Source organism: Colias croceus, chromosome 1 (assembly GCF_905220415.1).
Source record: "Colias croceus chromosome 1, ilColCroc2.1".
Taxonomy (NCBI): Eukaryota; Metazoa; Arthropoda; class Insecta; order Lepidoptera; family Pieridae; genus Colias; species Colias croceus.
In genome coordinates, this window is record NC_059537.1 from 2,756,543 (window position 1) to 2,773,486 (window position 16,944).

A 16,944-nucleotide genomic window follows, 5' to 3' on the forward strand; every position below is an offset into this window, starting at 1 on the left:
ATCTATTCTTTTCGTCTATCTTGTCGAGTGTGGCGAGGACTTGTCTGAATGTTATAGTGCGATTGTAACAATATCCAAGTTGTTGATGAATTTGTTATCATTCGGAACAACCTCGTGTTATTACCTATGCCGTGTTATATAAAATAAAATAGTGCAGTGTTTATTTTTTACGAAGCTCGCCATTATTGATACCTAATCAGTTGTGACTAGATCATAGTATTTACCTACTATTTTTATAAAGTGCTTCACAATGTGTTCAATGGATGACTACTAGAGTGAAATAAACAGAAGCAGTGATTACATTTTCTCAGGAGAGCTTGTTGTAAGTAACTTTTTCATGCATAATTTCCGATGTTTATAAAACACCCGGTTTCATCGTAACTTTTTGAAATCAATAATTGTAATCGTTTTATTTTGTACAACTTTTATTCCAGTTCCATTATTGTCTAGTAAAGAACCCCGTAAAGTCCGAACCCTACTCACATCCTGCCAAAAAGTTTTATCCATCCTCAAAATAAATTGTATGCTGAAATAAATTGTAATTGTTTCTGTAAATAATAAGTGCAACATGTACTTATTATATAGCCACACAGTTGTCAATGAATTTTAAATCATTCTGTTAGTATAATGTGTTAAAATATCTCGTATGAAATTCTAAATTTTGATTTAATTAAATACTTAAGAGAAAGAATTAAAACAGGGCTAGTTAGTGTTTTTTTAAACCAGCTGATATTTTTAATTTATTATATGCTATTACATATGTCTAGCAATCATTTATTATACAAACCAATATTATACAATAAGCCATTACCTGAAACATACTGTATTTATTACATTTTTTGTAACAAATAATGGCTTAAAGTCGCTATGATAAGCATGCAGGAAAACCGATGGGAATTTAAAATAACCTATAGAGTATAGCCGTTAAATCTACATTTTCAAAACCTAATTCTACCTACAAGTTTTAAATATAAAATGGTTAGTTACATGATACTAACAGAGCTAAAAGCAGCTGAAGAGATTATAATGTTTTTTTTTTAATTTATCTTGTGGACGCATTTGCTTAATAAGTTAAAATAGTACCTACTACACTTACATCAATGTATAATTTCTATTGTTTTTCACTGGAATAATTTAATTTTTATTTTTTTTATTGCGGAAATAGTTCATTTAGTGTTATAATTATTTGTGCATTATTTTCAATAAAACAAAAAATTCTTACATGCAATATGTGTTTAAAGTTTAAAGAATGCAAAAAATTCAGTTATATCAGTAAGTTTAAGCAGAAGGTAGGTGTGTAGTTTGTAGGTGTAGGTTTAACCCCTCAGCCCCCGGAATCACAGACACAATAGAAAATCTATTGTGTCACAGTCTCATTGGGCCGTTCGGTGGTCAATGGGTTTATACTATTATGGTTTTTATACACCTTCACTATTTTCCAGTAATTATTATATTTATGAGCATTTAAATTTTAAATGCAAAAAATAAAAACGCATGCAATCAATATAAATTGGTATTTCACCACTATACCATTAAATACCATTTCTTTTGAAGACAATCTGTAAAGACTTGTATAGAGCTAAACAAGACTTTAATTTGTAAAACCACATTCAAGGTGGTTTTCACGAATTAGACGTATAACAGCATAGATAGACACTTAAACTACCTTGTAACAAGACTAGACAAGAAAATACCAATAATATTTAATACCAACAGAAAAAAAAACAAATAATATTTATTTAAACATCAACCAGCAACAAATGTGGGAAGAACAGGAAGAAACTATCAAGGAAATAATAGGGTCGAGCAAAATTAAAATAATATTTTATTTGTTTTATATCCTTCTGCCAACCATTTAGTTGGAAACAAGTATGAAAAATATTATATCTTATCTTTCTCAATAATTCTATCTTGATTTCTATTTCTGTACATGCAGATTGTTATTTTTTTTTTAAGTAGGATTATTAATTTTAGTAATTCACTAGTTCTCCTAGAAATTAGGATAGTTATGTAAACGCTTGTTATTAATTGGTGCTAAAAAATAATTGCCAATTATTAATTGCCACCTTGAAAAAAAGAGTATTACAATAGGGACAGCCCTAATAAACACATGACCTATAATGTAAATTATTAACAAAAATCCACTGAAAGGCACGAACGCGAAGTTCTGATAAGTCCCCCATGTATGATGAATAGTACAAAGTGATGGCGCCGACTTTACTAACTAATTAATATTTACTGCGCGGTCTGCCCCGGCTGCATAACGCGACAGTTACTCATCGATGCGAGCCATTTGCTTTTTGACGGCTTTTAGAAGTAAGATATATTTCAGTGCATGGTTGTAGTGCACGTAAAATGGAAGTAAACAAGAAGTCAACATAATTTGTAGAGTAGGTCTGTAGTAGGTTGTGTATAATATTATAGAGATAAAAAAAAATACGTATGGCACTCGGGGACTGCCGCGGTAAAGCTATTGCATGCTATGCCTTTGTAGCGACACCTCGCTCTGAATCGCGCAAGCGAAATTTTTCGGTACAGAGCTATATATACAACTTTCCGACATCATCCATTGGGGCCGTAACGGCCGGCCAGTCGAGTAGACTGGTCGAGAAACCTCCTTTTTCGATAGAGGAATTCCACCTTCCTTCCTCCACACTTTCAAGCCACACCTCCGCCCGTCGGAGTAGGGGAGCGTGAGGTTTTTCGTTACGGAATTTCTCGATTCGGTCTCAAGGCCCGCGATAGAAGCTATGCAATAGCTTAAAAAAAAAGTGTGGCACTCGGGGACTGCCGCGATAAAGCTATTGCCCATAGCATGCCTTCAAGCCACACCTCCGTGCCTGTCGGAGTGGGGAGCGTGAGGTTTTTCGTTACGCAATTTCTGGATTCGGTCCCCGCGCTCAAGGCCCGCGATAGAAGCTATGCAATAGCTTAAAAACATGCTTTAATTGCAATCCTTTAATGGTTCCTCTTCACAATCGGCCATGATCGACACTCGTTGATCGTCTATAATCGGCAAGGTAATCGCCACCATCATCGTGCAAGCATCCACACGATCGTCGGTGATCATTAATTAAGCGGCACGCATTCAAGATGGACGTGGAGGTTATAGCTGCAGTTACCATTAATTTAATTTCCGTATACAATCATTTTATCAATGTAAATATTCCTAAAGTAAATATACCTATACAACTTAATAGGTGCATTTGACCACCCACTAGTCATTGTTTCGCACTCGCACTCACTTTTATTTAAAAACTTAAAAACGACGCGACGTACGCAAGGCTCGCTGTCCTCTGGTGAATGAATGATCGGCGATCGTGTGGGCACACGCTCGCAATTACAAGCGATTCCCTTTGATGTGTGCCCGAAAAACCGCAAAGTTACCGTTCGCCACGATCACGACGACGATCAACGACGATGATGGGCGACTACAGGCGAATAGCCCCTCTACACGATCGTGCTCGCGTGTAATCGCCCATCATGGCCGATCGTGAAGAGGAGCCATTAAGTTTAAACTATTATCAGTATGATTTTGGCATGGGGTGTCCCTTTAACACATTAAATCGAAAGAGTAGAATAAATACGATTGCTCTGACAGGATCGCGAGTGATCCAGAGGTTAGGCGTCGGCCGCTGCGAGGCGAAAGACGCGGGTTCGTATCGCGCCTCGTAATATCGAACATTATCTATTCTTAAAAAAAATCTCAATGAGTTTGTATACATTTTTAATGGTGAAGTGAATGACTATGATCACTGAAATTCTTGACGATATCATGTCTGTAATATTTGGGCAAAGTTAGCAAACATAATATGAGTTTCTTCATATATTAACAACGCCCACGGTTGTAGCATAAGAAGTGTAACGTGAAATTTCGGTGTTCAGTTCCATGAAATATAAGTAATTAAGAACAAATGATTAAGATAAACTAAGACAATATAACAGGGTCAGAGACTAGTGACAAAAAGTTTACAGTTATTTTCTGAATGTCCTAAAAATTATCATTGCTCGGAAAATTTTTGGTGAATATTATTTAAATTAAGATAGTTTACTATTTATAGACAGGCTGCCCATTCAGTCAAAACGCATGATGAATTGGACATAAAGCTAGACGTGTTTCGCCCACATCCAACTATAAAATCGATTAGTTAATATTTTAGTACATAGTTGTAGGGTTGCCGCTTAACATTTTATCAATAGATTGCCAATAAATTAAAAAAGTGTAGACTGTAAAGGTATAAAAATAATAAATATAGGTTGAGCTTTAATTAAATTGAGATAAAAAATATCCAAACGTTATTCTGCCGTTCTGCTCTTACTGCTATCACTTATGACTTAGGGTTATGAAAAATAGATGTTGTTCGATTCTCAGACCTACCCGATATGCATACAAATTTTCATGTCAGTCCTTGCAAAGGAGTTTAATTTCAAAAACCGCGACCGCGATATAAGTACCTTGGTAATGTATTATAATTTTTTGAGACTAAAATGGATAGGTTAGATAACTTAAATGTTACTATCTAAGAAACTATATAGCGACAGAATGAGACCTTGAATTTTGCATGTAACGAAAAATAGCAAAGGCACGTGGTTAGTACTTAACTGTCGTGTTTGCGATATTCGTGTCATGAATATCAAATATTTGAATAGATTAGCTGTGTGTTAAAGTAAATTCCAATGTTATTCCGTACCTAATTCATTTATTAAGCGATTCTGAAATGAATAACTATTTCGTGCTTGAAAATTGTTTTGTGAAAATATTTTTCTAATATTGTGAGTTAAAATTCAGTAAGATATTAGACTACTTATATTTAAATATAGGTACATAGTTAATATATTTACTTCATTGTTCAGCCAGTCCAATATATTGTATAATTCTGAAAGGTCACGTCGTTGATTAGAGTCAACAGTTAAAGAGAATATAATAAGCATACCTATCATTCAAAATTTAAAACAAGGGTCTGGAGAGATAAGTATCGAATAGTGCTGACTCATTGCATGGTCAGTTATCAGATCTGGGTGACTCAGTATTGTCGGAATGGATATTGGTACTAGTTAATCATTGGATTTCTTAGTATTGACCAATAAGAATACAAAGTACGTGCAAAGTACCTTCGTTTTTAACCGACTTCAAAAAAAGGAGGAGATTATCAATTCGGCCGGCATGTTTTTTTTTATGTATGTACACCGATTACTCCGAGGTTTCTGAACCGATTTACGTGATTCTTTTTTGTTCGATGCGGGATGGTATCGAATTGGTCCCATAAAAATTTTATTCGGATAGGCCCAGTAGTTTTTATTTTATGGGCATTTTTGCAAGTGCAAGTTTGAAGTCGGTTTTTTTTTAACGCAGTTATCACTTGTCCATCCCACAGACAGATGATTGATGGACACAAATAAATATGTTTAAAAACAATATTTTCCTGGGAATAAAATATATTTGGCCAAGCTGATTGTAACAGGATTATCTCACAAAAGAGTTTCCAAACATTGTATTTTTTGTATTTTCTGCGATGAATTAGAATGGACGTTTTGGGGATTATTAGAGTAGGGTGCGAAATAAATTCTATTTTTAACGTCCGTCGTCCATCAAAATATGTAAACGGCATAAAAATTGCTTTAAAAATAATGAATCGTTCATTCTAAGCACGGATGGTTCGTGTGCAGATATTTGAAGACCCTGACTTAATTATAATAATATGCTCGCTCCATTTTCATATTTGACGGAAGTAAATATATTATCTTGAGGTAACGAATAAAAGGAATATCTCGAATATTGTATGGAAAAGCTAACGTGTTACTCTACATATGTAAGAAGTAACTATATAGAAGGAAGAATGTCATGTTTTCCAACTGAGGACAAGCTTTTATTATAAAATGGTATAACTAATACGAGTTTGAACAATTTTCAATTTTCAAACCTCAACTATTGAATCTAAACAAGTCTTTTGGAAAAACATAATCCCACCAAAAACATTTTCATGTAAAATGTTGCCAAGACGAGCCCATATGACTCGCACTGTGAAAAAGTTATCAGATCTCATGTAGAGCCAAGCTTCTAACACTACACGCCCTAACTCTACAAGGCCTAACTTCACAAACTCTACACCTTAGTCAAAATATGTGGCTTGGCCATTTCGCTACATTCACATCGGCGTAAGGTGAAAAATTAATTAATTCACTGTTCATTACTTTTGTGTTATACAATAGTTCTTGTAGTAACGAACGGCCAAGCCACATATTTTGACTAAGGTGTAGAGTTTGTGAAGTTAGGCCTTGTAGAGTTAGGGCGTGTAGTGTTAGAAGCTTGGCTCTACATGAGATCTGATAACTTTTTCACAGTGCGAGTCATATGGGCTCGTCTTGGCAACATTTTACATGAAAATGTTTTTGGTGGGATTTCATTTCTTTTTGTAAGTTGTTTGTAACAAAATTTTATATGTCGATTAATTTTTTTTTTTAACAAGGAGTACCTATGCATATATATATCTAGGGGAACCAAGTTTTAGATTATTAGATTAGACCTCTAGCGTCATCAAAATTTAATTTAAAATTACAGGTCTCATACAAACTCCCATTCCCTAGTTTAAGGGGTTGGGGGATGAAAGTTACAAGTTTTATAATTTTTTTGTTGTTTGTTTGCTAATACTAGCTTACATACAAAATTTCAGCTTTCTAGGACATTAGGAAATACCTTAAGAATTTTGATGATCATCAGTGAGTCAGTGACGAAATTAGCGTTTTTTAGATATAAATAAAATCTGAAGTATAAAAGCTAATGTAATTAAAACTTAATATTTTCAATAAGTCCGCTATTGGCAATATATCCCGAAAATTTTGTTGATCTAGCATAATCCAAACCCAAGTTATGAGGGTTCAAAAAAACGTCGAAGCGCTTCGAGAAAAGGTAGGTAGTGCCCGTGCGCTCCGCTTGTTCGCTTTGCTCGTCTTGGCGGGGGCACTACCGTGCCCCCAGATACATCCTACACTCCTATAGTTAGTTGCTTTTTGGATTATTCCGTCTTCGATATCGATTTTCACGACTTTTTAGTTATACCTCGTTATTTTGATATCTACATGTACATTGTACATAGTTACTACCGGATCAATTTATACAATTTTTAAATTGTACTTGATCCTTGATGTGGTATATGACGTTAGGCGCCATTTAACACGGTGCATTACGTAATACATGGAGTATCTTGTTGCATATGTCTGCTGTACGATAATTTATAATGATTAGGTGCTAACTTATATAACATGATAGGTACTGAATATGTATATGAAAGGTATTTTACGTGATTTTTCACTTAAAAACGCCTACTGCGTTCCTTTTTCTCAAATTTTGGTAGATGTTTTTTCTTACTCAATACATTGCTTTAATGTTAATTAAAATTGGTTTAGTTAGATGAATTCGATTATTTAAATACTATTTTCTTGTTATTGAATAATATGGATGCAATAAATACTTAAAATACGAAGGCTTCTGTAAGATTTGAATTGAACGTTAGTCGAATGAATCAGCGTTTTATCATAAAAAATGCTTATAAATATGTACTTAATTGTAGTTTTATACCAATGAACGTTATTTCATAAATTTTAATTCTATTATTTTTATTCACCTTAAATTAGCAAAAAGTTTGAAAAATATTGTTTTAAGTGGGTAGATAACATAAAAATGCTGTTATTAATAAATTATCATTTTTATTATGTTCTATAAAATAACATAATGGTATCATTAATTATTTTTCGAAATATCGTTTTTTAGCGTCCAGAGTCAATGTGCTGTGGCATTGAAATGACTTTTAAATACCCTTCGTAGTTCGTACGTTATAAAATTTTCCGTACCTGCAATTGCGATTTGCGAACCATTAAACAAATCTATAATATAAAAATGAATCCCAAAATGTGTTGGTAAGCGCATAACTTGAGAACGGCTTAACGGATTTCGTTAATTCTTTTTTTATAATATTCCTTGAAGTTCAGTGATGGTTCTCATGTAGAGAAAACGTGAATATGTACCACGGGCGAAGCCGGGGCGGACCGCTAGTGCTCAATAAAAACTATGGACCAAGAACAACTAAGAGCGAGTACAAATTAAAAGTACATGAACATACAAAAAAGTTATTAAACTATAATTTAGGTTCAGATTTAGAATTTAGATTCAGGTTTTGGGTCAGAGATTCAAGTGTCAATACAGATTGCCGTTGTTAAAGTTAAGAGGCTATTTAAAGTTCGAGGCATTAGACGGAGACGAGTTGCTGAACCAATTTAGATCTTTCTAGACTACTCGAGAACGAAAAGCAATCGAGTACACAATAACATAAAAATATGAACATGTAGAGCTGTTGGTAGGAATACACAAAACCATCTGGTCCCTTATTCTTGCCAACTTTTCTCTGCAATAAATAACGTATATGTTTATCTTGAATTCTTTAAATACATTATTGATTTATGAACGGCAATAAAACGTTTAGGATATAAATGTCTGGGTGGAATTCTGAAGGGACGAGCTGGCGACTTTCAACTGAAGGTGGATTCGTAAAAATATTCATATGATTTTGTAAGCGTTTGTATAAATAAAAAGCGATCTAAGTTTGACTGTCTCAAAATATTTTACGGTCTCCAGACTAAATTAATGAATCCAAGATTAATATTTTCCATTATTCATACTTATTGATAATGGAAATAGGTAAAAGAGGAGAGCAATGTTCGCAAGGAGCAATGTTAGTTTAGTTAGAGGATCAAATGAATGCTAATAGAGTCTAAGAATAAAATAAACACGATAACTTTTTAGCTCTAACAAAATTAAATCTAATACATAGACTTACCTATGTGAAGTTGGCAACTAACTGAATAAAAATGAGTGTTTCTCAATTCTATAAGATTGTACTAGGTTTGTACCGGATTGTACCGCTTTTTATTTCGTTTGTACCCCAAAGAGGTGGGGAGAAACATAGGGTCGTAGTTATATAGTTCGCTGCTAACTGAATAAAAATGAGTGTTTCTCAATTCTATTCGATTGTACTAGGTTTGTACCGGATTGTACCGCTTTTTATTTCGTTTGTACCCCAAAGAGGTGGGGAGAAACATAGGGTCGTAGTTATATAGTTCGCTGCTAACTGAATAAAAATGAGTGTTTCTCAATTCTATTCGATTGTACTAGGTTTGTACCAGAACGTACCGCTTTTTATTTCGTTTGTACCCCAAAGAGGTGGGGGGGAACATAGGATCGTAGTTATATAGTTCGCTGCTAACTGAATAAAAATGAGTGTTTCTCAATTCTATTCGATTGTACTAGGTTTGTACCGGATTGTACCGCTTTTTATTTCGTTTGTACCCCAAAGAGGTGGGGAGAAACATAGGGTCGTAGTTATATAGTTCGCTGCTAACTGAATAAAAATGAGTGTTTCTCAATTCTATTCGATTGTACTAGGTTTGTACCAGAACGTACCGCTTTTTATTTCGTTTGTACCCCAAAGAGGTGGGGGGGAACATAGGATCGTAGTTATATAGTTTGCTGCCGACCTAGAAATACAGCATTTTTTTAATGCTAACTCAAAGCATTTCGTTTGTACCGGATTGTACCGTTATCAGAACCGAAAAAAAAATATATATAAAAACTAATATTCACGTTTATATAAATATACATGAAGATATTAAAGAAAATTCGACTAACTGAATAAAAATGGGTGTTTCTCAATTCTATTCGATTGTACTAGGTTTGTACCGGATTGTACCGCTTTTTATTTCGTTTGTACCCCAAAGAGGTGGCGAAAAACATAGGGTCGTAGTTATATAGTTCGCTGCCGACCTAGAAATACAGCATTTTTTTAAATGCTAACTCAAAGCATTTCGTTTGTACCGGATTGTACCGTTATCAGAACTGAAAAAAATATATAAAAAAAATAATATTCACGTTTATATAAATATACATGAAGATACTAAAGAAAATTCGACTAACTGAATAAAAATGAGTGTTTCTCAATTCTATTTGATTGTACTAGGTTTGTATCGGATTGTACCGCTTTTTATTTCGTTTGTACCCCAAAAAAGTGGGGAGAAACATAGGGTCGTAGTTATATAGTTCGCTGCCGACCTAGAAATACAGCATTTTTTTAAATGCTAACTCAGAGCATTTCGTTTGTACCGGATTGAACCGTTATCAGAACCGAAAAAAAAATATATTAAAAAAATAATATTCACGTTTATACATATAAATATTTATGAAGATACTAAAGAAAATTCGACTAACTGAATAAAAATGAGTGTTTCTCAATTCTATTCGATTGTACTAGGTTTGTACCAGAACGTACTGCTTTTTATTTCGTTTGTACCCCAAAGAGGTGGGGGGAAACATAGGGTCGTAGTTATATAGTTTGCTGCCGACCTAGAAATACAGCATTTTTTTAATGCTAACTCAAAGCATTTCGTTTGTACCGGATTGTACGGTGTACCGTTATCAGAACCGAAAAAAATATATAAAAAAACTAATATTCACGTTTATATAAATATACATGAAGATACTAAAGAAAATTCGACTAACTGAATAAAAATGAGTGTTTCTCAATTCTATTCGATTATACTAGGTTTGTACCAAAACGTACCGCTTTTTATTTCGTTTGTACCCCAAAGAGGTGGGGAGAAACATAGGGTCGTAGTTATATAGTTCGCTGCTAACTGAATAAAAATGAGTGTTTCTCAATTCTATTCGATTGTACTAGGTTTGTACCAGAACGTACCGCTTTTTATTTCGTTTGTACCCCAAAGAGGTGGGGAGAAACATAGGGTCGTAGTTATATAGTTCGCTGCTAACTGAATAAAAATAAGTGTTTCTCAATTCTATTCGATTGTACTAGGTTTGTACCAGAACGTACCGCTTTTTATTTCGTTTGTACTCCAAAGAGGTGGGGGGAAACATAGGGTCGTAGTTATATAGTTCGCTGCCGACCTAGAAATACAGCATTTTTTTAATGCTAACTCAAAGCATATCGTTTGTACCGGATTGTACCGTTATCAGAACCGAAAAAAAAATATATAAAAAAACTAATATTCACGTTTATATAAATATACATGAAGATATTAAAGAAAATTCGACTAACTGAATAAAAATGGGTGTTTCTCAATTCTATTCGATTGTACTAGGTTTGTACCGGATTGTACCGCTTTTTATTTCGTTTGTACCCCAAAGAGGTGGCGAAAAACATAGGGTCGTAGTTATATAGTTCGCTGCCGACCTAGAAATACAGCATTTTTTTAAATGCTAACTCAAAGCATTTCGTTTGTACCGGATTGTACCGTTATCAGAACTGAAAAAAATATATAAAAAAAATAATATTCACGTTTATACAGGGTGGCCCGTTTTCAGTGGTCCAAAAATTTTTTTCAGCTTGAGAGCATCATGAGTAATCATTTAAAACAAACTTTAGTTAAGCGAAAACTTATGGTTTAGAAATTATGATTTTTTTTTTAAATAATCCGAAGTTTCAATGTTTTTGACACAAAACTACTCTGTTATGAAAACTACTGCACCGAATTGAATGAAATTTGGTATAGGTATAGCGCAATAACCTACCTATCGCGCTATAGGCTCATCTTGTGTAAATAATTACACTGCATTTTTTTATTTTAACTTTTTCTGTAGTTTTTTGAATTTCTCGGCAAAATGTCGATTTTTCGAAAAAATCCTGTGAAAAAAAAATGTACCACCAAGGTTTTGCTGGTACTGCTAAAAACTTCCTTAACATAAGGTTATTCTTTACACAAAAAATCATAGTTGTCCTTCGATTGTAACATCTTCAAAAACAATATCATGTGCAAACACATGAAAATCGAAAAATTACGAAATTTACCATAATTCAATTTTAATCATTTGGAACGGCCAATTTTTGGTTAAAGAACCATTTATTGCCATAAAAGTCGTTATAAATCAGTATTCACATGGCTATAAAAGTTAAAATGAATGAAATAAAATTTTAACCTGCTAGCCAAGATAACTTTACTTTATTCTAATGTCAATTTATAGAGTTTTTTTTTGTTATTTAGTTTTTAGGTTTAAATCTTAATAAAAGGTTTGGAGAATCAATAAAACAACATAAATATTAATTAACATATTGTTTATTTTTTACAAAAGGTTTTCGAAATGCCGTCCGCCTTTCGCTAAACATAATCTGCATCTGCGTAAGAAATTTCTTCGCAGCCTATTAAATGGCTGCCGGCTTTCTTTAATGGCTGTTATAGCCATTTGAATTTATGCCTATAAATAACCATAAATTCATTATACATAGGTACATTTGTATACCAGTTTATGGTATTATACCATTTAATACCTTAGGTTCATACATATCCGGAGAGGAGGATCGGTCGCGGTGGCACCATCCACTGGCCAGCCTGTTCACCCGACTTGAACCCCGTTGATTTTTTCATTTGGGGATACATTAAGGAGATTGTGTACGCACGGGAGAACACATCGGAGCAAGAATTGGAGGAAAATTCAAGTGGCTATAACAGCCATCAAAGAAAGCCGGCAGCCATTTAATAGGCTGCGAATAAATTTTCTTACGCAGATGCAGATTATGTTTAGCGAAAGGCGGACGGCATTTCGAAAACCTTTTGTTAAAAATAAACAATATGTTAATTAATATTTATGTTGTTTTATTGATTCTCCAAACCTTTCATTAAGATTTAAACCTAAAAACTAAATACTTAACAAAAAAAAAAACTCAATAAATTGACATTAGAATAAAGTAAAGTTATCTTGGCTAGCAGGTAAAAATTTTATTTCATTCATTTTAACTTTTATAGCCATGTGAATACTGATTTGTAACGACTTTTATGGCAATAAATGGTTCTTTAACCAAAAATTGGCCGTGCCAAATGATTAAAATTGAATTATGGTAAATTTCGTAATTTTTCGATTTTCATGTGTTGAATGCACATGATATTGTTTTTGAAGATGTTACAATCGAAGGACAACTATGATTTTTTGTGTAAAGAATAACCTTATGTTAAGGAAGTTTTTAGCAGTACCAGCAAAACCTTGGTGGTACATTTTTTTTTCACAGGATTTTTTCGAAAAATCGACATTTTGCTGAGAAATTCAAAAAACTACAGAAAAAGTTAAAATAAAAAAATGCAGTGTAATTATTTACACAAGATGAGCCTATAGCGCGATAGGTAGGTTATTGCGCTATACCTATACCAAATTTCATTTAATTCGGTCCAGTAGTTTTCATATCAGAGTAGTTTTGTGACAAAAACATTGAAACTTCGGATTATTTAAAAAAAAATTCATAATTTCTAAACCATAAGTTTTCGCTTAACTAAAGTTTGTTTTAAATGATTACTCATGATGCTCTCAAGCTGAAAAAAATTTTTGGACCACTGTAAACGGGCCACCCTGTATAAATATACATGAAGATACTAAAGAAAATTCGACTAACTGAATAAAAATGAGTGTTTCTCAATTCTATTTGATTGTACTAGGTTTGTATCGGATTGTACCGCTTTTTATTTCGTTTGTACCCCAAAAAAGTGGGGAGAAACATAGGGTCGTAGTTATATAGTTCGCTGCCGACCTAGAAATACAGCATTTTTTTAAATGCTAACTCAGAGCATTTCGTTTGTACCGGATTGAACCGTTATCAGAACCGAAAAAAAAATATATTAAAAAAATAATATTCACGTTTATACATATAAATATTTATGAAGATACTAAAGAAAATTCGACTAACTGAATAAAAATGAGTGTTTCTCAATTCTATTCGATTGTACTAGGTTTGTACCAGAACGTACTGCTTTTTATTTCGTTTGTACCCCAAAGAGGTGGGGGGAAACATAGGGTCGTAGTTATATAGTTTGCTGCCGACCTAGAAATACAGCATTTTTTTAATGCTAACTCAAAGCATTTCGTTTGTACCGGATTGTACGGTGTACCGTTATCAGAACCGAAAAAAATATATAAAAAAACTAATATTCACGTTTATATAAATATACATGAAGATACTAAAGAAAATTCGACTAACTGAATAAAAATGAGTGTTTCTCAATTCTATTCGATTGTACTAGGTTTGTACCAAAACGTACCGCTTTTTATTTCGTTTGTACCCCAAAGAGGTGGGGAGAAACATAGGGTCGTAGTTATATAGTTCGCTGCTAACTGAATAAAAATGAGTGTTTCTCAATTCTATTCGATTGTACTAGGTTTGTACCAGAACGTACCGCTTTTTATTTCGTTTGTACCCCAAAGAGGTGGGGAGAAACATAGGGTCGTAGTTATATAGTTCGCTGCTAACTGAATAAAAATAAGTGTTTCTCAATTCTATTCGATTGTACTAGGTTTGTACCAGAACGTACCGCTTTTTATTTCGTTTGTACTCCAAAGAGGTGGGGGGAAACATAGGGTCGTAGTTATATAGTTCGCTGCCGACCTAGAAATACAGCATTTTTTTAATGCTAACTCAAAGCATATCGTTTGTACCGGATTGTGCCGTTATCAGAACCGAAAAAGATAGTTATATAGTTCGCTGCTAACTGAATAAAAATGAGTGTTTCTCAATTCTATTCGATTGTACTAGGTTTGTACCAGAACGTACCGCTTTTTATTTCGTTTGTACCCCAAAGAGGTGGGGGGGAACATAGGATCGTAGTTATATAGTTTGCTGCCGACCTAGAAATACAGCATTTTTTTAATGCTAACTCAAAGCATTTCGTTTGTACCGGAATGTACCGTTATCAGAACCGAAAAAAAAATATATAAAAAAACTAATATTCACGTTTATATAAATATACATGAAGATACTAAAGAAAATTCGACTAACTGAATAAAAATGGGTGTTTCTCAATTCTATTCGATTGTACTAGGTTTGTACCGGATTGTACCGCTTTTTATTTCGTTTGTACCCCAAAGAGGTGGGGAGAAACATAGGGTCGTAGTTATATAGTTCGCTGCCGATCTAGAAATACAGCATTTTTTTAATGCTAACTCAAAGCATATCGTTTGTACCGGATTGTGCCGTTATCAGAACGGAAAAAGATATATTAAAAAACTAATATTCACGTTTATATAAATATACATGAAGAAACTAAAGAAAATTTGCCTAACTGAATAAAAATGAGTGTTTCTCAATTCTATTCGATTGTACTAGGTTTGTACCAGAATGTACCGCTTTTTATTTCGTATGTACCCCAAAGAGGTGGGGAGAAACATAGGGTCGTAGTTATATAGTTCGCTGCTAACTGAATAAAAATGAGTGTTTCTCAATTCTATTCGATTGTACTAGGTTTGTACCAGAACGTACCGCTTTTTATTTCGTTTGTACTCCAAAGAGGTGGGGAGAAACATAGGGTCGTAGTTATATAGTTCTGTAAAAAAACATTGTCGCTAATTCTTTGCTGATTCACATAATATTTTTGAATCATCATTGAGCACTCAAGAGCACCACTTCCACAATTCATTTTCGACCTACTTCGACTATATTACGTGATAATTGAATATTACGATAAGTGTTCCGTTTCTCATCGTTTGTACCGCTGGGCAAACCTTCCATACCTTCTTCCAATAGAGAAAACCACCGATTACGAATGTATTCTTGGGAAACTTTCGTAATTCCACAAGATTACAACCACAGTTGACAGATATACAGGGTGTAATCGTTAAGTGTGCACAGGCGATTATTCTGTAACTATTACAGATATCAAAAAACTTTAAACTGATATCGAAAGTACTTAACCTAATGAGAAAATGGCCATAATAAATTTTTACACAGTTAGTCGAATTTTCATTTTTATTCAGTTAGTCGAATTTTCTTTAGTATCTTCATGTATATTTATATAAACGTGAATATTAGTTTTTTAATATATTTTTTTTCGGTTCTGATAACGGTACAATCCGGTACAAACGAAATGCTTTGAGCATCGACCACACAACCACTTTGAGTTAGCATTAAAAAAATGCTGTATTTCTAGGTCGGCAGCGAACTATATAACTACGACCCTATGTTTCCCCCCCACCTCTTTGGGGTAAAAACGAAATAAAAAGCGGTACGTTCTGGTACAAACCTAGTACAATCGAATAGAATTGAGAAACACTCATTTTTATTCAGTTAGCAGCGAACTATATAACTACGACCCTATGTTTCTCCCCACCTCTTTGGGGTACAAACGAAATAAAAAGCGATACAATCCGGTACAAACCTAGTACAATCGAATAGAATTGAGAAACACTCATTTTTATTCAGTTAGCAGCGAACTATATAACTACGACCCTATGTTTCTCCCCACCTCTTTGGGGTACAAACGAAATAAAAAGCGGTACAATCCGGTACAAACCTAGTACAATCGAATAGAATTGAGAAACACTCATTTTTATTCAGTTAGCAGCGAACTATATAACTACGACCCTATGTTTCTCCCCACCTTTTTGGGGTACAAACAAAATAAAAAGCGGTACAATCCGGTACAAACCTAGTACAATCGTATAGAATTGAGAAACACTCATTTTTATTCAGTTAGTTGCCAACTTCACATAGGTCATAGACTTAACACTTTTTGTAGCGTTTTTAAAATATGGATTTGCAAAGAATTACCTAATGAAATTTATTGACTTAAAAATAATATTTCATCACACAGTTTCTACAGTTCATTCCGACTAAGAAATTAAAATAGTGAACGAAATCTTCAGTTATGTTTAAAGGCTAGATTTTTCTTCCTTACATCAATTACCTACTTCAAGAACATTTCCTAGAAGACCTATTCCTTTACTAACATCATATAACATACTCTGTTTAGGTCACTGAGTGCATAACAAAGGAAATAACTATAGTATTAATGGTCGTGCTTACGTTCCATAAAGCTACAGGCTAGAAACTCGATATGTTTACAGCAATGCTAGTCCATTAGTCCCAGGGAATGATAAAGGTCTCGATAGAGTACCTGTTTCTGAGG

The 16,944-nt window shown here is 33.7% G+C and overlaps 1 protein-coding gene across 1 annotated transcript in view; it reads left to right on the forward strand.

The window, feature by feature from the left end:
* Positions 1 to 16,944, forward strand: part of LOC123691031 (beta-arrestin-1) — a 162,651-nt gene continuing 145,707 nt past the window's right edge. The window contains exon 1 of the mRNA XM_045635224.1: positions 1 to 322. The gene's annotated coding sequence lies outside the window, so the exon portion shown is untranslated. The remainder of the gene's footprint in view (positions 323 to 16,944) is intronic.